This window comes from Pipistrellus kuhlii, unplaced genomic scaffold, assembly GCF_014108245.1.
Source record: "Pipistrellus kuhlii isolate mPipKuh1 unplaced genomic scaffold, mPipKuh1.p scaffold_m20_p_9, whole genome shotgun sequence".
NCBI lineage: Eukaryota > Metazoa > Chordata > Mammalia > Chiroptera > Vespertilionidae > Pipistrellus > Pipistrellus kuhlii.
The window spans coordinates 52,939,785-52,959,237 of NW_023425595.1; the positions used below are offsets into that span (position 1 = coordinate 52,939,785).

At 34.2% G+C, this 19,453-nt stretch overlaps 1 protein-coding gene and 1 pseudogene across 1 annotated transcript in view; both read left to right on the top strand.

Annotated features, from left to right (window-relative positions):
* Nucleotides 1–19,453, top strand: part of CNTN5 (contactin 5) — a 720,133-nt gene that overhangs the window by 184,652 nt on the left and 516,028 nt on the right. The window lies entirely within an intron of this gene.
* On the top strand, nucleotides 11,396–12,302 carry LOC118713287 (annotated as a pseudogene).

The window sequence follows — 19,453 nt, forward strand, 5'->3', positions numbered from 1 at the left end:
CTAGCAACACTGACTCTTCCCTACCATACTTGAATTACCCTTTCATTTATATTTATTCTGTAAGATTTGATATGGAAAAAAGAAAGGTTAATTTGCAATAATGTAAAGATTGCACTAAACTCTTTAATTCATGGCCCAAATGCATTAAAAGTAGGTTCATATTTTTATGTATTCATTGAGAATCATTTTCATATGTCCCACTGAATCAACAGCGATTAATAAATTACTACAGTTCCATCATTAAATATTATAAAGACCTGCATAGGTCCTATTTTCATGTAGACAAGGTAATGATTTACTGACTCCCTTTCGAATAACATGTATTCACACAAAGCACTTGCTTAGATGTCACATGGTCATATAGGGAGTACAAATGTGGACAATATGTGATCTTCCATCAAGGATCACAGGAGCTCATGGCAGGGTAAGATAGTTACAAATAAATCTAATCAAATTCAGAATTAACATCCCCAAAATACAATCCTATCTAATAAAAGAGTAATATCAAGTTAACCATCACTCCACTACAAAGATGGGGGAGCCCATAGCACCAGGGTGCCTCAGAGGGAGGAAGGGCTGCAGACAGAACCCTGGGCTGCTGGGGGTTGGGGGGGGGGGCGCGCTTAGAGCCACCGCCTTGTGGCTTGGGACATGCCCCCTGCCCAGCAGACAGAAGCCCAGATGACAGAACCCCTGCTGCCAGAAAATGGGCACTGGGCCGGGTGCTGCTCGGAGAGCCACCACCTTGTGGCTTAGGACACACCCCTGGCCCAGCAGACAGAAGCCCAACTGACAGAAAGCAGGACTGCTGGGCTGGAGGCATGCCCCCAGCAGCCCTCAGCCCAGTGGACAGAAGCCCTGCAGACACAATGCAGCGGGTCCTCTGCACATGATCTGCAGAGGAAACACCTTTTCCTACCGCTCATTTGTGCTAAGCTCCCTGTAAGCTGCCTCTCACAGTGTTCTTGGTATCTTGAGTAATAAGAATTCAAGAAGGTGATCTAGGGTTCTTCCACCACACTCCTGGAGGAAAAACTAAGGTCTGCTGCTGCAGGGGCTAAGAAATGTCATGTTCTGCCCTGGCCAGTTTGGCTCAGTGGATAGAGCCTTGGCCAGCAGATCGCAGGGTCTGGGTTTGAGTCTGATCAAGGTCATGTACCTAGGTTACAGACTCCTCCCTGGACAAGGCTCATGCAGGAGGCAACCAATCGAAGTGTTCCTCTCATACTGATGTTTTTCTATGTCTTTCCCTCTCTCTTCCAAGCTCTCTAAAAACCAATGGAAACATATCCTCAGGTGAGGATAAAAAAGAAAGAAAAGAAATGTCATATCCTATGAAAGACACATCTTGAAAATGCCTAAAAAAAAGTTGTCATTTTTTCATGGTGAAGGGACTGGAGTTGGTGTTGATAAAAACACCTAGGCAGCTGTGATAGTGGCAGCATCAGTAGGATGATGGGGCTGGCACCTTCCCCTGATCAGCCCAGTCACCTCCCACAGAGGAAGGCCAGACTGCGACTTAGGCCCACTCCCTGTCAGTAGGACATCTCCTGAGGGCTCCCAGTCTGTAAGAGGGGACAGGCTTTGCTGAGGGACATTCTCCCTGCTCAGTGCACAAATTTTGTGCACCAGGCCTCTAGTAGGTATTGATATATACCGGTAGATTAAAGACCAGGAGAGGCAGACTTCATAAAATTTTGAGTTAGGCTGAGAAGGAAGCACAAAAATTGGTTATGTAAATGAATGGGCTTTCTTGTGTGGACAACATAGGTTTGTTATGTGGAATGTGATATGGAAAAAAAAGATGGAGACATTGCAGGCAGAGAGTAAGAAAAGACACAGGCATGGAGTGAGGCTGAGTCTTGCTTCTTATTAGAGATTAATTCAGCCTGACAGAAGCATACTTATGGTGTAGGAGATTAACTGGAAGTGGCAATGGAAAGTTTGGTTGGGTCTACACTGTGCAGTTCCTCAGACCTCCTGTATAGTTTATAAGGAATTTACTGGGATATGAGCAACTTTTGAATGTTTTTAGCATCCCTACATCCTACAATTAGAATGACACTTTAGGAAGACTATTTTAGCAGCGGGAGTTAAGAATATTTATAGACTTTTGCCTTGTTCCGTTCAATTTGATGCAGCTGAAATTTCTTTTTCTATGTTTCTGTGTCTACAAGTCCAATGCAAATGTTACCTCCTTTAAGAAGTCTTCTCTCAACCTTCAAGATATAAATAATCACTCCTAACAACTGCAATGGTTTAATTTTTGTTGTTGTTGTTTGTTTGTAATGTTATATTCTAGTATCACATTTGTTTTAGGGTAAAACTTTTACATCTTAGAACACATGTAGAAACCATGCTGTATTACAATTTCAAATTGAAGTAATGTGTTTATTTAGAAGACTTCAATAATTCCACAGGCTCAAGAGAATGAAGAAAATGATGACTAATAAAGCACTAATTCTGTCCTATGGTATTTGTGATCGGTGCAGTATTATCATACAGTATTTCACAGCCTCCTTAACATGGCAAAGAATAGTATTGAAGGACATTTACTAGAAGACCTTTGTCTTGTATAGTTCCAGGATGGAATCTACCAAGGAAAAACACATGTGCAAGATTTGGAAGGCAAAAGAGGAAAGGTCAGTCACTGGGTACAAGATCATCTCCTTTAAGACTATTCTGTGTAGGGAGAGGTCGGTCATAGGGTTAAGCCTCGGACTGACCTGCTGGCAAAGTCGCAAACAAGTCCCAGCTTGGAGGGCCCAGTCCTCTAAGCATAAAGCTTGATCTTGTGACTACTCCCTAGATCTTTCCTGAGAAGCTAGTGGGCTGTGGGAGGGGCAGCAAGTGCTGCCAAACAAGTGAAACTTACAAGAACATTGTAAATTACCTTGTTTGTCCCTGACTATAGATAAAGCAGCAGCTTCTCCGTCTGGATCTGTTCTGTGGCCTCAGCCAGGCACAGAAGATCCACCTAGACCCAGTGTTTTCTCTTTGTCTATCATTTCTCCATCCCTCATCACTCCCACTCAGGCTCGCCAAACCCTTGGTTGCGCTGGCGTGGCACAATTCTGCACTGCAGGCAACAAAAATTGTTGGCACTCACTCTCCTTGGGATTTGCTGATATTTGGCACAGCTCCTTCAAATCACCAGAATCCATCAGCTATGGCACTGGCCTTACTTTGCAGCCCTTCCAACATTTAATTAATACTCCTAGTTCCCTCTATTAAACAGTTACAAGTTGCACTAACTAGATAGAGTAGTTTTGGTTTTCTTGACAAGAACTTGACTGATGCAGCCTCTATTGAAAGAGTAATTCCTATTCTAGTTAAAGTTTTACTTAACACGTAGAATACATTCATAATGGTACCAATCTTGATTAAGGTTATAAAATGGAAAAATATTATTTTAGTTAAATGAGGGGGCAGGCACCATTGCATTTGAGAAATATATTGAAGTTCCTGCTCAAAAGAAAAATTGTTTAAAAAGAGCATCTCAATATAATCAAACAACAGATGAATTTTATTTGAAAATAGAGTCATAGAAACATACAGTGGAAAATTTAGAGCACCTGATGATTTTTGTATAAAAAAAACACTCAGAACTAAAAGATGGCACACCATTGGCAGATTTTATTTTTTTAGAGTAAAGTTTTATTATTTTTAAAGATTTGCTAATATTTGATTTTTAATTTGTATGACTACATTTTCTTTAATTTCATATTTTAGTTTATTTTTTAATAATTTTTAAATTTTCATTAACCTATTAAGACAGAGCACTAAGTTAAGTATACAATTTTACCTATATGTTCCCAAAAATTCTAGTTTAGCACTTCTTAGTTGGAATTCAGGAATCTGTATTTTAACAACTCCACCAGGTGATTCTCATCATGAGAGAACTTTGGGAAACACTGCCATAGATGTTTGTTTATTAATGTTTTAATACATTTGCACATTACTTGCATTTTAAATATATTAAATGAGTGATCTTCCCTATTTTTTGGGGGGGGAGAGTGTCATATATTTCTGCTCTTATATATTTTAGTTATTTAATAGGAACCATAGTGTGTTCTTCTAAACGACTTTGAAGAAAATATTTAGTTCAAGTACTCTACATAGTTTCTTTGGGAGGTGATTCCATGTTCCCAGTTGGAGAAAGTAGATGTAGGAGAATCGTCAGTAAATATTAGGGAAGAAAATGTTATTAAGCAAGTTGTCACTGTGTGTACATGAGCATACTTCCCCTTGGGGCATTTTGTTAAGAACATGTTCCTCAGAGTTATTTGATGGGGCAAGAATGAGATAGTTACACACCAGCTCCTGATAGTCATTAATGTCATCTCATGTGACATTAATTATTGTGCACTTTCCTAGCAATGCAGTTGGAGGCCAGCAGAAATCTTCATGAACTTGTTGGTCTTTGACATCTCGAATAGCCAGCCACTGATACAGTAAGGCCTGAGAGGATATAAACAGAACACTGACAAATGTGGTGCAGCCAGGTAGAATGGTTTCTTTATCTCAAGATTCCTTATATGACACAGACTTCTCCCTTCCCCCCAGGTTTGGTGACTATATATTAAAATACAGTTCTACGTCAGATACTCACCTTGGCCACCACATCAGGGAAGCGCATTCAACTACACATTGCATACATTATATTCTTATTTGCACTGAACTTACTTGAGTTAAATTAAAGGTATTTTGTAGAACCATGTACAAAATAATCCTTAATTGCTTATACTTCCCCTACCACTATTTTAAATTAAATAGCTGTTATTTTTAAGATATTGATATATAATTCAATCAGCATTAATGGTTTATAATAATATTAAGCTGGCCTCCAGGTTGGTCACAATGCACCATGTGCAAAATATCAATCTTACTATTTTTACCAAAATTAAAAAAGGATTGGCATTAAAATGAATTATATCTATTTACACACATTTCTATGGGCCCAGAAAATAAAGAGCTAAATATTTTGCACAAATACACACACACACACACACACACACACACACACACACACACGGGGCAGGAGGATCACATTTACAAAAATTATATATAATTCTTCAGAAAATTCTTATGGGTAAGAATATATTTAGAGAACTAACAAAGGGCGTAAAGAAAGGTTAAAATACACCGGATCAATTATTTTTGTTTCTTTTTTACTGCTTTGTCAATAAAATGGAATTGTATCTGAATGATGGCCTACCCTTATACTTTAGAAGTAGAGCTGCTTATAAAATCTCCAACAAGTAAAAGCCGTGACCAGTTAATTTGTAGACAATTTACTGTTAAGATAATTGAGATAGCAGCACTTGCTTGTGACAGCATTATTGGAAAAAATCCGATGGACTCAGCACATAATCACAAGTACAAATTGAATACTAAAACAAACAAAAAGTCAACTTCTTAAAACTATTAACTGCTTCTGAAATTTGCCTTACTAAATACAGATTGGATAATAAATACATTAAGACTATGCCAGAAAAGCATAGACCTAGTAATGAAAAGAACATAGTCTATTTCTATTAGGAGAGTAAGTGTCCCAGATAGTAATCACCTTTTAATTTTATTTATTTTTTTTTTACCATAGAATCAAAGAAAATTGTCATTAAAGAGCATAGTCCAAGATCTTGAATTTCTGAAAGTATTTGGATTATTGTTTTGTCAGGGAACTTAAGAAATACGTAATTTAAAACTGGTACTTTACTAACATGTTGAATGAAAGAGAGATTTTTTCGATTTTCTCTGCTTGGGCTAAAGTCCAAAAGTCTAAAAGTTTGATAACAATGTTTTTCTAATTTCAAAAAAAAATGAGACATCCATTATTTAAAATATATTCTCTTTAGGGGCAGACATTTTTCTAAGTTCTATTGAGAAGTGACTCAAATGGTCCTATTACTCCACCATCATCTCAACATTCTCCTACCCAACCTATAGAGTAAAATATTAATATATCAGTGGAATTGGCTGAGAGAGCAGTCATTAGGAGAACATGATTTATGAGAAAAATATGCTCAAATAATGTAAGGGTGATCTCTCTAAAACGGTGTTTCCCAAACTTTTGACATATGTGTACCCCTTCTATAATTTTTAATTAACGCTGAGTACCCCTCGTACTCATGAGATCGTAGAATTAGGCGCACGGTGTGGTGCATATCCCCACCAAACTCCGGTGCAACGCATACCCCCAACCAAACTCTTCCCATAACCCTGGGGGTACGCATACCGCACTTTGGGAAACACTGCAAAAGAATCATTCATAAATTTTAGTCATGTCTACACGAAGAAAAGGTGGCATCTCATTTTCCTTGTATCCATAATTTTTAACTGATTTGTTTATGATCTCTATAAATTTAGTATTTTCAGAGAAATATAAAGAAGTGACTAAGCAGAGATAAGCGTCTATATCAAGGCTGCCTATGCTTCCCCTGTAGGCAAGGAAGGTGAGCTGCTGTCCAATAAGACTAAACATGGGTGAATGACCCAGCAGCAAGATTTCTTTTCATACATTTCCAAATCAGAAGTACTGGTAGTCAAGGCAAAACTGACCTCCCACATCAGGGAACCATACATTGAGAAAGCCCCATAATCTCCTCTGAAGAAAGCTCATGTGATCCCATCAGATATCCAGGAATGCTGTGCTTGCATTAATAGTCAGAGATTATATCAGCACAAATCACTTAAAAGACAGTTACCTTTTTTCCTTCTACCTCTTTCCTGCGTCCTTCCAGAAAATCTGACCATTGAAGGGATGAGCAGAGATGGGGTAAAATAAAAGTCTCTCACAAGCATTCGGGTCTCAGGCAAAAAAATGATCTACATTAGCTTTACCTGTGAAACATGCGTGCATTAGAAGAAGATGACCATTACATTAGAAATGGGATTAAAGTTCATGCTTGAGCAGACATTCTATACTTGAATATATTCAAGGATCCAAAGATGTCAAAGAACACACTTGAGAGAATTTATATGAGGACAGTAATTAGAATAAATGACAAAAAAAATTCTGTTGTATCCCAAATAAGTTTAAAATACCCAATGAGCTGATTACAGTCAATAAGAAATCTTCAATATATTAGGCAGCTTCTTAAAAATATCTCACCTATAACAATTTTCAGAACAAAAAATAAAGATCCATCTAACTCAAGGAAAAGAGCTCAAATCTCTCCAAACACCAGGAGAGGTCTACGGAGGTATGTTCAATGACCTTGTCTTCCTTGTTTCTTAAACTTAGTGTGTGCCTCCTCTGAAATAATCAAGCAGCTTCTTGTGCAGGAAAAATGTCCTCTTTCTGTTCTGATACCATGAATTACTGCCCTGAAGTGATTAAAAAAAACACCATGTTTCCTCTTCCTCTCTTTCACTTAAGTTATGGGCTCCAAAACACAGCTCTGTCAATTTTTAGGTATTCATGATGCCTCTAATGATAAAACATTTTTTACTCACTTAAAAACTCTTTATCTGTTAATAACAGGTTCTTATATTGCTACATCTTGAACTCCTGAGTGTATTATCTACATTAGCTTCACCTGTGAAACATAGTTGTTATTTCATCCTCACAACCCTTATCAATAGTTATTTATTATTGCCATTATTTCTTTTTTTTCCTCTCAAAAAAAAAAAAAGACACAGAGACAATAACCAGCTTTCAATAGGTTACACAGCTGCTAAATAACAGAACTAGAATTTAAAACTGGGTAGACCTCCAGTGAAATCCCTGCCATTGGTTTCTTGAAAATATGTTAACTCTCCCTGCTACACTCAAATTTACTCTTTTCTCTAAAAATCTAACTGCTCTGCAGACCAAGATAGGTGTTATATATTACTCCTTTTTACACTTTCTTTTTAATAAATCAAGATAATTTGTGGCATTTGTGGAGTTTTATTTTTCAAGTACTAAATAGCTCCCTGGCCAATTTTTCTTTTTGGTGGGTGGAGATTAGAAAACCTCCTGCATTAAGTTTTGCAAAAATATTCTTATTTTTATTTATTGATTGATTGATTTCAGAAAGGAAGAAGGAGGGAGAGAGAGATAGAAACATTGACTGGCTGCCTCCTGCACACCCCCTACTGTGGATCGAGCCTACAGGTGCCCTTGACTGGAATCAAACCTAGGGCTCTTTGGCCTTTAGGCAGAAGCTTTATGCACTGAGCCAAGCCTGCTAGGGCCCAAAAATACTTTTAAAGCTTTAGAGAAGGAAAACATATTTTCTTGGGGAGCTGCTGTAGGCTGTGTGGCAGTCGTTTATAGTGATGTGAGAGAGATCAAGCACAATTTTGTTTTTTAGGATCCATAGTCAGGACATTATGCAAATATTCCCCTTAGATGATTTCCTAAAATACTTCCCTAAAGAGTTAAATAAATTCCAAATCTTTATTTTTTTTTTCTCCTGTATGACATTTCCTTGATTGTTTTATTGTGGTGAGATTAAACTATCGATACTTGGGGCTGATTTTATACAAATTACACTCATAGTTCATATCTGCTTTTTAGTTTAGATCCTTCATCTTTTTATCACATTGACATTGGTTGACTAGACCGTAATATCTTCTCTACATAGTGGTTTAATTCTATCATTATGTAACATGTGGATGGGTTAGTTGTGGATATCAGATGATTCTCATTGAGTTTTAAGAGACTGGGACAAGTAGAGGTTTCCAGTATATCAAACTAGTATCGTCATCTTCGTATACTTGTTTCTTTTGAAAGCTGTACTTGACAGATTAAGTGAATTGGCATTTGGGTGTGTGATCTTGGTATAATTTTTGAAATGAATATTTTCATTTCTTGTCAGTATTAGGCTCCTGTTTAAATTAAAGCCTAAGATTGATTTATTTTACTTTAATTCATTTGCACACACAAAGCTACAGAGAAAGGGAGTAGTTGGTGTATAACTTGTTGACTAATATCACCCAATGAATTTAACAAAATTAAAACAAAGTCTGAGAGTGGGAAAAGATCCAAAGTAGGAGTCTTTAACTCAATAAGTAGATCAGCAATTGCAAATAAGGAAACAGCCCACTTAGCATGTGTAGGAGCTGTAATATCTTGTCCCTTAAACTGTTTCAATGTAATTGATTGCTGAGTTAAATCAACAACAATACAAGGATTTGTGATTTCCCTTGGCAATCTGAGAACACATGTTGCTCAGAAATAGACATTTCTTATTTTTAAAAGGACATAATATTACAAAAAGTAAAATGCATATATTTTAAATTATTTGAGATAAATAAAAATAATTGAAATTTGTCGGTTAGTAAATCTGTGAACTAATTTTGGTTTATAAGAGACCTATCAACTCAGCCACTATTAGTTTTGGCTCAGATTTTTCTCTTTAACCACTGTCCTCACATAAAGTGATTTAAAATTTCTAAAATTATACCAGATATGGTGATTTTAAAATACAGATTTGATAATATATAGTTACTTTTAATTAATATTATGGACTTTCAGTGATTGTAATAATATTTGAAAAATAAAGATTAAGTAGGTATGAAGTATGTATAATCTATTAATTTTCAAGATATACAGAACTTTTAATAAATATGCTCAGATTACAGTCAAAACAAAAAAAAATCTTCCATTAGTTATAAATAAACAATAACTCTGATGAGCCAAACAATAATTTTTCTAGTTTGTTGAGACAATCTTTGAAATTATGCATGCATATTTTATTACATATGTATGCACATACTTATAAATGTAATTATAATATATATGTTGCACTCATATATATTATGTTAAAGATTAAAAGTTAAAACTGAAGCCAGATACATATTACAAAGTAACAAAATGAAATGGGAAGTACATTTTCAGAAGGAAAATTAAAAAATATAAGTTGAGAATGTTCAAGATTTCAGAATATTTATTCTTTTTCCTCATTACCATATTTGTCTTTAGCCAAACATTTCACTTTTCAGAATGTCACTTTTTGTTCACAAAATAAAGATAATAAGTAGAACTCTAAATTTCTTTTTAACTCCAAAACTGTATTATACAAATTTTAAAAAATTAAAACTCTCTAAAAAGTTGATTTGTATGGTAATCTTTGCTAAAAGAATAACTTATTTTTGAATTAAATATGAATTCTAACTTACATAATTTAATGTTTTTTAAATTTCATTATGAGTTGTTATTGAGGGATTAATCTAAAATTAACAAGAATAAGATAGACCTTTATACTTATTAGAGAATATGTATTTGCGATTACAGTATTTTGTTCATCAATATGACTTTTTCAAGAACAATTGAATAGATAGAATCACCACCAGGTAGTCAAGACATCTTATTTCTAGCACCCACTCTTCCATTATCTATGTTAAATATGTTACATGCCTTCACATATAAAATGAAGGTCTTGCATCACACCACCCATTCTCATACTTTGGGTTGTATCATTAAAAAATTAAAAAATATATATTTAATTATTAAATACTATTCTCTAAGATTGTAAAAAATCCATTAACAATCTATTATTTATATGCTAGTTTAATAAACATAATCATTATAACAACATGAAGTTTCTATAACTATTTTTGGTGACACAATTACTCAGTTATGTGCTATGAAAATATAGAATAAATTTCCCCAAAACATTGTTTAGCACTTTGTGTATATAATTTCAGACATATTAATGTTAAAAAATTTACTTATTTTGATTAGGTTTCAATATGGTAATAGTTGATATGTAAAATATCTAACTTTAATATTCAGATTACTACAAAATAAAAATGATTTAATAGACATTTTCAAATGGATTTTAATTTCATTGAAATGAATTAACAAAATACATACATGCACACGGTGGGAGATTGAGAAGGTGTCATTATAATTTATGTTTTTTATTCATTCCAAACTGAAAACATAAACAATTTAAATGTCCATGTTGGGCAAACCACTAAATAAATTATATTACATTCAAATAATTCATTAAAAATAAAAAAGATAGCTCTACACTGATAAAAATAAATAATCATCAGCTCAGCCAGTGTTACTCAGTAATTGAGCAGTAACCTATGAACTAGGAGGTCACAGTTTTATTCCTGGTCAGGAAACATGCCCAGCTCGCAGGCTCAATCCTCAGTAGGGGGTGTGTAGGGGGCAGATGATCAACGATTCTCTCTCATAATTGATGTTTCTTCCTCTCCATTTCTCTCTGAAATCAATAAAAATATATTTAAATAATAATAAATATATTTTTATTTATTTGACTTTATTAAAGAAAAGTTTCAAAACATTGTACTTAGCTTTGTTGATGTACACATATGCCCAGAATATTATATATGTCTAATATATTACTTGGGAGGGTGTTGCAGACTTGTGTGTCAGAGGAGTGGATGATTCCCACCTGGTACCAGTGGATGCTAGATTGGAAGGACAGAATTGCCAAATTAATAAGAAGTATGGCTTCTGTCGAACAAGATAGGCTGGGCCAAGCATTTGAAGATGCTTTTGACGTGTTGAGGCAACATTCAACTGGCAATCTTCATACCCTCCAGATTGCAAAGACTACTTGACTGTCTTCAACCACTGCCCTCCTGTCGTAGGAAGTCCCAGCTACTACAATTTGCTTCCTTCAGAGCAACCTGTCTATAACTGGAAAACAGTGTTTAACCATCCTGTGGACCTCCATCTTGAAGGGAATATTCATCCATCTTTGCAGAACATCCCTGAAAACCAGGTGGTATAAGCTCCTGTTCTCCAGCAAAAGGGAGGAAAAGGCAGGAAGAAGCTCCGACTGTTTGAATACCTTTATGAATCTTTGTGTAATCCTGAGATGGCATCTTGTATTCAGTGGGTAGATAAAACCAAAGGCATCTTTCAGTTTCTATCAAAAAACAAAGAAAAACTTGCCCAACTTTGGGGCAAAAGAAAAGGCAACCGGAAGACCATGACTTACCAAAAATGGCCAGAGCCCTGAGGAATTATGGAAGAACTGGGGAAATCACCAAAATCCGGAGAAAACTAACTTACCAATTCAATGAGGCCATTCTCCAAAGACTCTCTCCATCTTATTTCTTGGAAAAAGACATTTACTCACAGTACGTTCAACCTGGTCAAGGATATTTGAGTTTAAATAGCTGGAATGCAAATTGTAACTATCCATATACCAATCACTATGAGCTGAGTTACCCTAATTGCTAAATATAATCTTACATATGATTTCCTAACATCAGAAATCCCCAAACCCACAATACAATGTATAACTAATAAATTATAGAATTATATACTACATAATTTTATTAACCAGTCACCCTAATAGAATTCAATAAAAATTAAAAAAAAATATTACTTGGAACAGCTTTAAAAATATAAAACAAAACAAAAAACCTGCTATTGGTGATTACTCCCGGAGAAGTAGTAATAAGACATCAGGGTGGCAGGGAAAGACTTACCTTCCCTTTATCTATGGTTTGATTTATTTTAACTATGTGAACATAGGTGGTTTTCTTTAATTTTGTTGCTATAATTGAATGTCGCTCAAATAATTGCATTAGCTGTCTTCACACACACACCACCAGGACTGTGTTACACTGTCTGTTGCACACATTAAGGTTTAAGGACACAGATTATAGAGAACATGAATTTTCTCTATATAGAGACAAAATTTTCCTATTTCTTAGGCACAGATTTGCTGTTAATATTTAACTATTAATTCTATGTGTTGGAGGTGGTACTTTATTTCAGCAGTATAATGTAGAGTAACTAGTTCCCATATCCAGGGATATACTCCTGGGTCTTAGTAATTTGTAGATTAGACAGCAGAAACTTTATATCAAGTCCTTGACCGATCTCTTAATTATTTACCATATCAAAGATTCTTTAACGTTGTTTTGTTTACTGCACCCTTGTGGACCATTTGCTAAAAGCAATTTGCTATTTTAGAGGTGAATTAGCTTTATTACTTCCTGTTCATGTACATTGAAAAGCACTGTGGACTGCTATTTTCCCTACCCCATTTCCTACCCTCAGCATCAATGCAACAATTAAATCTAAAAGCCTTTATTTTTCACATCGTAAAAAGGTAGAGTTTGGGTTATTTCTCATGATTAAAAGCACAAAATATTTTCATTAATTTACCCTGCAGAATCACTGATTTTTGCTCCCATAAAATTAATCATACAAAGCAGCAGGGGAAGGACCCCCTTGAGTGCTTTTCAGAATATTGAAGTAAAAATTAGCTTAATTTTATGTATATGGGAGATAAGTGTTTGAGATTTAATACCGTACTAACTATTCAAAGAGAAAGTAGCATGGACTTATTGAAACATTTGATTTTTAATAAGAAAACAGAAATGGATAAAAGGATATTCCTCTTACCTTAACTAACATGTCTTAGAACCACAGAATGAGTCACTTACTTATTTATTGGGTAGTATCAGCATGTGTAGCAATAATACTAGTATAGAATGGATTTTGTAAAAGTTTTCAGAGTAGGACCTTTAGTTAGTAAAGAAGGACAAAACTAAATAGACTTCTCGATAAAAGCATTTTTAATCATTAGATCATTTTAATGTAACTGGTATAAGGACAGTGAAACTTGTTTACTACAGATTAGAAAAGCTATAATGTTCTCTGTCCATGTTCATTTTCTTTAATTCCATTATATTTACTTTTTATAATTAACTAGCGGGTCCCTCTGCCTGGCCTGTGGGATTGGGCCGAAACCAGCTCTCCCACATCCCCCGAGGGGTCCTGGATTACAAGAGGGTGCATGATTGGGGCCAGGGAGGGACATGGGAGGTTGGCTAGCCAGGGAGGGACATGGGAGGTTGGCTAGCCAGGGAGGGTTCCGGGACATGTCTAGCCCTTCTCACTCAGTCCCAATTGACTCATCTACCGGACACAGAGTCTGCCCCCTGGTGGTCAGTACACAGCATAGCAAGCAGTTGAGCAACCTTAACATATCATTAGCATATTACACTTTGATTGATTGAACAGACAACCAGATACTTAGCATATTAGTCTTTTATTATATAGGATAATTACATTGCTAGGCAGTTTTATATAACTGATCTATCTGAAATACAAACTAAGTTATCATTTTGTGATCTTCATATGAATGCCTAATTCTATGATTTAACACAACATAATGGAAAATAAAATATAAATAAATACACATAATCTATAGTAGCTAAATGTATACTTATATTAAGTAGTTTAGATACAATTATCTATAATAATCTGTAATAATAAAAGCATAGTATGCTAAATAGACCAGACAGCCAAATGAACTTTTGGACATCCATCCTGGGTGTCCTTCTGGCCAACAAGATAATAATAATAATAATAATAATAATACAAAATTAATAAATAAATAACATAAGGATAAACTCTGTATTTGCATACTCACAACTGTAAACCTACTTTTGACACAACCCCTGCATGTATTGGGTCAGAGGTTGGACTAAGGGGAGTTTAAAAAGGCAAGGAATTGCTCTTAGAAGACAGCTTACAGTGGCCCAACAAAATTTAAAATTTACATATGTATATGTGTGTGTGTGTGTGTGTTCCACATATTAATAATGGCTCCTAAAAAGGGGACATGGATTTGGCCATAAAGACAAGGATAATTTTATTTCTTACTGGTTAAAATGTATTTTTAAGTGTGATATGTCAAGGAACTTTTTTCTCTTTTTAATTTTAAATATTTTTCTAATGAGTAATATTTCCAAAGCAGTTTGTGCATGTCAATGTATAATGTGAAAACCATAGTTTTAGAGAATTGAAAGCAATAAACTCAGCAATCACAGAGATCAGCATATTCTCATTACATACTAGATTTACTGTGAAATATCAGCTTTACCTTTGGCAAGTCACTTAAATTATTTAAGGCCCAGTTTCTTTCTTCCTTTCTTTCTTTTTCTTTTCTTTTCTTTCTTTCTGTCTTTCTTTTCTTTTTTGTTTTTTTTTTGCCAGTCTTTATTTTTACTGTTACTTTATGTTATAGAAAAATTTAAACATAAACAAAATAAAAAAGAATACTATAATGAAACCCCATGTACTAACGAGCCAACTTTAGTACTTTCTAACTCATCATCAGTCTCATGTTAGGCAATCACCAATCTGAGATTATTTTGAAGCAAATTCTAACATTATATATTTTCATGTATAAATAGTTCAATAGGTCTTTATAAAATATTGACTCATTGTATTTAAAACTATTCTTATCATACCTAAAATAAAATAAAAATAAAAACACTAATAATCTTTCATGTCATCCAAAATCTAGTACTTAAATTTCCTCAATTACCTCATAAATAGTTACATTCTTCTAATAAGGTCCAATCATTGCAATTTGTTAATATGTCTCTTATGACTCTTTTAACCTATAGGCTCTCTCTTCATCTTTTTTTTTCCCCCCTTATAATTTACTTGTTGATTACAATGGATAGTATTTTCTGTAGTTAGGCCCAGTTTCTTTAAGGTGAGGACAATACTATAAAAATGTCACAGTTCTATTAAGATTAGATATTATACTTATTTTTTTTAACAGCCTGAACAGCATAGGGTAGGAGCTCAGTGAATGATAGATGGCAAAACTAGAAACCATGGCAGTAGCTGTATTTTACATAAAAATTCAATCTCAAAATTGTTATTACTATACTTCCTGCCTTCCCCACTGTCATCTTCTGAGTCTAGGAAGGTTTCTCTTTTCTGAGATGTGACCAACTGCAGGGAATCTGGGTCCCAGGGATATGGTAGCATTTTTATTTTTACAAATATACTTTTCAGTTATGTGAATAGCTGCAAAAACAAAGAGGAGAGGGAAAAATGTCTTTTAAATGACAGCATCCCAAGGGAAAGTGACAAGCCCATGGTTGGTAAATAAATTATGTTTATATATTTGTGTGTTCATGTCAGTTTTGTTACTATATTCAGGCTGGCACTTGGGGTTTCACAGCTTTCATTTTATTACAGTCACTTTATATATAAAAGCATAAAACCCAGGGAAAAAGGATGTCCCAAGTGGTGTGCTAAAATAGTATTTTGAAACAAGAAAAAGCTTTTGTCTGCTTCTTTTGCTGGTTTTGAATGGGGGAAACAAAATAAGAAACACTTTAAAATGGATGAAATTAAATTAAAATTTATGTTTACTCTCTTGAATACATTGCATCCTTAGATAGGAACCAACCTGGAAAGCTATATACAAGGAAAGCATTTGTTATGTCCTATAAAATTCCTGAGTTAGGAAAACACAGACACCCATGCATATGCCAGTGAAACACTTTATAATTTACCCAAGAACAAAAACCAGTGGGAATTCTATTTTTCACCTTAATTGTATTTTAAAAATGTTTTCAGTACTGTAGCTGTTTGGGGAAGATGGGTGGTCTAACTAAGTAAGTACCTACTAAAATTAAAAAAGCATTCCCCCTGCTATCTCCCCAAGACATGTAGGCATCTTGTGCCATAGCAGGCAAGAAGACTGTTAATTAGAGCAGAGTTATTTTGTTTTGTTTTGTTTTGTTTTTCCTGGATCCCCTGTCCACCCTTCTTTGTGCCATCCTGTTTCTGTGTTCTCAGATTACACCAGTGGTCTTCCTTTACCTCCAGTTTCTGTTGGGGTTGAAGTTACCAGAAACACAGGTTGAAGATTATAGAGCAAAGCAAAAGGGAGATAAAAGTAATAATTCCCTGGATTCTTCCCAGCCAGGTCACGGGTAGTTGCCTAAATTCTTCTACTCAGCAGGCAACTCTCCTCCTGTAGCAACATCTTATAGCATAGTCACCCAGGAGGATAAAGTGTAAATACTCTGTTTTTACTCACCACTGTTGCTATCTGCAGTGTTCATTTGTTTTTAAACTCTGAGAACTCCTTGGCATATTGTCCCATTATTTGAAAATAATAATAAGGCATTGATAGTATCTCAAACTGACAAAACTTGACATTAAAATAAAATTTGAACTTTAAAAATTTTTTCAACCACTGACTCTTATCAATATTGTGAAGAATCTTCAAAAGTGTAATTTAAATATTAGAGGAAGAAGGCAGTTAAAATTAGGACAATTTTACTTATTGATCAATTCAAGAAAGTTTATTTCAGCAAATCTTCATTAAACATTCACTAATAACATAATTGAACAAAGCACTGTAAGTTATAGCTATATTAGAAAAGTTCCCGCCGAAACCAGTTTGGCTCAGTGGATAGAGTGCTGGCCTGCAGACTGAAAGGTCCCAGGTTCAATTCCAATCATGGGCATGTTCCTTGGTTATAGGCACATCCCCAATGGGGAATGTGCAGGAGGCAGCTGATTGATGTTTCTCTCTCATCCATGTTTCTAACTGTCTATCCCTCTCCCTTCCTCTATGTAAAAAAATCAATAAAATGTATTAAAAAAAGAAGAAAAAAAGTTCCCTGGTTGAGTAACACTATTATTCTGATATGTTCATTTTTTTTAAATATATATATAATAGAGGATAGAGACTAAAGGAAATTATCCAAGAGGATTCCTTTTAAAACACTTTCCTTTAATCTAACAACAAATGGACAGTCATACATCCTCAGATCCTTGGATGTAATATTGTGCTTTGCAGTTTCAAAACATTCCAGAAAGTTTGTCCCAGAAATGTTGACACTATGAAGAAACAAAATGACAATAAAAGGATTCTGAGATAAAAGGGTATGTTTTTTGCTGAGCCATATTACACTGTGGTTAAACATTCTTTGAAGTTTGCTAATGAAAGTGTTAGTTAAATATGCAATATATTCTTTGATTGAATTGCTATCACAATAAGGGTTAAATAAAACCAGAACAAAAGTTTGTAGAACAAGTCCAAGTCACTAGTGCAGTTAATTTGTTTTGTGGAGTCCATTTCTCAATATTGATTTTTGATCTGGGCAATACTTTGCCAGGAACTAGAGTTATTTGCAGTTGAAAGTGTTTGCTCTGTTTTGTTTATTTCGTTGGGAAGCTCATGTCTATGCACAGTCACTGTCTTAAAAAAATAAAAATAAAAAGGAAAACCATGTCAAAAGTTAAGGAGCTTCATAGAAATGTGGATTAATACCTATTTTCTATCCGGAGGGATTAAATCTTCTTTAATATGTATATGCAATGACCTTGGTATTCCATTTTTACTATCAGTTTAATGTGACAAATTCTATCTATATTGACAATTTCCATGTGTCTTCAGAAAGAAAGGCAAATGTCTTTACAGTAATGGTCATGCTATCTCCACACCAGAATGTGGAATGAAAGGATCAACAAAAAGATAACAAATAAAATATCAGGCAGTATTTTTCAGATCTGTATCAGGATATACAATAAATCTGCTTACATACATGTCTAACTAGACTATTCAATACAAGTGCTATTTAGGACAAAATGTTGTCATGTACTTATTTGCTTATATATCTAAATTATCTAATCTTCTGAGGGGTCTTTGAAGAAGAATACTGTATCTTATTTATCTCTGTAATTTTTATCAGGCATATTTTTCTATCATCTACTATATCTTAAAAAATAATTTGTTGAGTTGATAAATTAAACAATTAAAGCATTAACGTTTCATTGACAGAGAATAAAGATAAGGATGCATTTAAAAAATACACACACAAATGTGAAGTCTTTATCAATGCCAGTTCTTTTACCAAAAATAAAAAATAAAAAAACTCAAAACTTTCTCTGCAAAATTTTTCTGTGAAATTTTTTCCAAAATATTTTTATTGCTTTAAACCTATTTAAGAATTCTGGGTATATTAACTTAACCATTTAGTTTGTTTTTAATCAAAATTAATGAGCATCCCTCTAGAATCCTGAAAGAAGGGAAACATGAATAAGGTAGAATTGTTATTGATAGAAAATTTAGAATACATGAATATATTGACTGGGTATTATTAATATAAAATATCATATTGCAATTTTATTTTTCCTAGAATAAACTTCAAGCTTTTCACACATAGAGATGGGACAGACGTATATGAATAATGAACAGATACTTAACAAAATATGTTTTTTATGGTCTATAGGACTACCAAACTGCAGTATATGTCATAAATTTACTTAAATAGGTAGAATATTATAAGATATTTATTGTATTACAAATTAAAAAATGAAAAAAGCAAAGTCATAAGTAAAATATCTAACTTTCATCATAAAATAAATTTAGTATCTCTAAGAAGGGAGATCACTCAAAAAGGCAATTCTTAATGAAAGATTAAGATTTCTTTGTTTTGTTTTTTTTTTTGTGTGTGTGTGTGTGTGTTTTCTATAAGGCAAGTAAAAAGATTTTGCAGGGAACATTCTGGAAATCTGATTCATTTGGTTCTGTTTACTCAAAAAAATGAGATGTCACTGATAATCACTACTTGATGATAGCATAGCTTTTCACAAAGGAGTATTCCTTATACCAAGACTTTACTTTCTTTCATTCCTTTATGAATGATTTCTAGAATGCATATGTGTATTTCAGGATCCACTTCTGTTTCAGAAAAG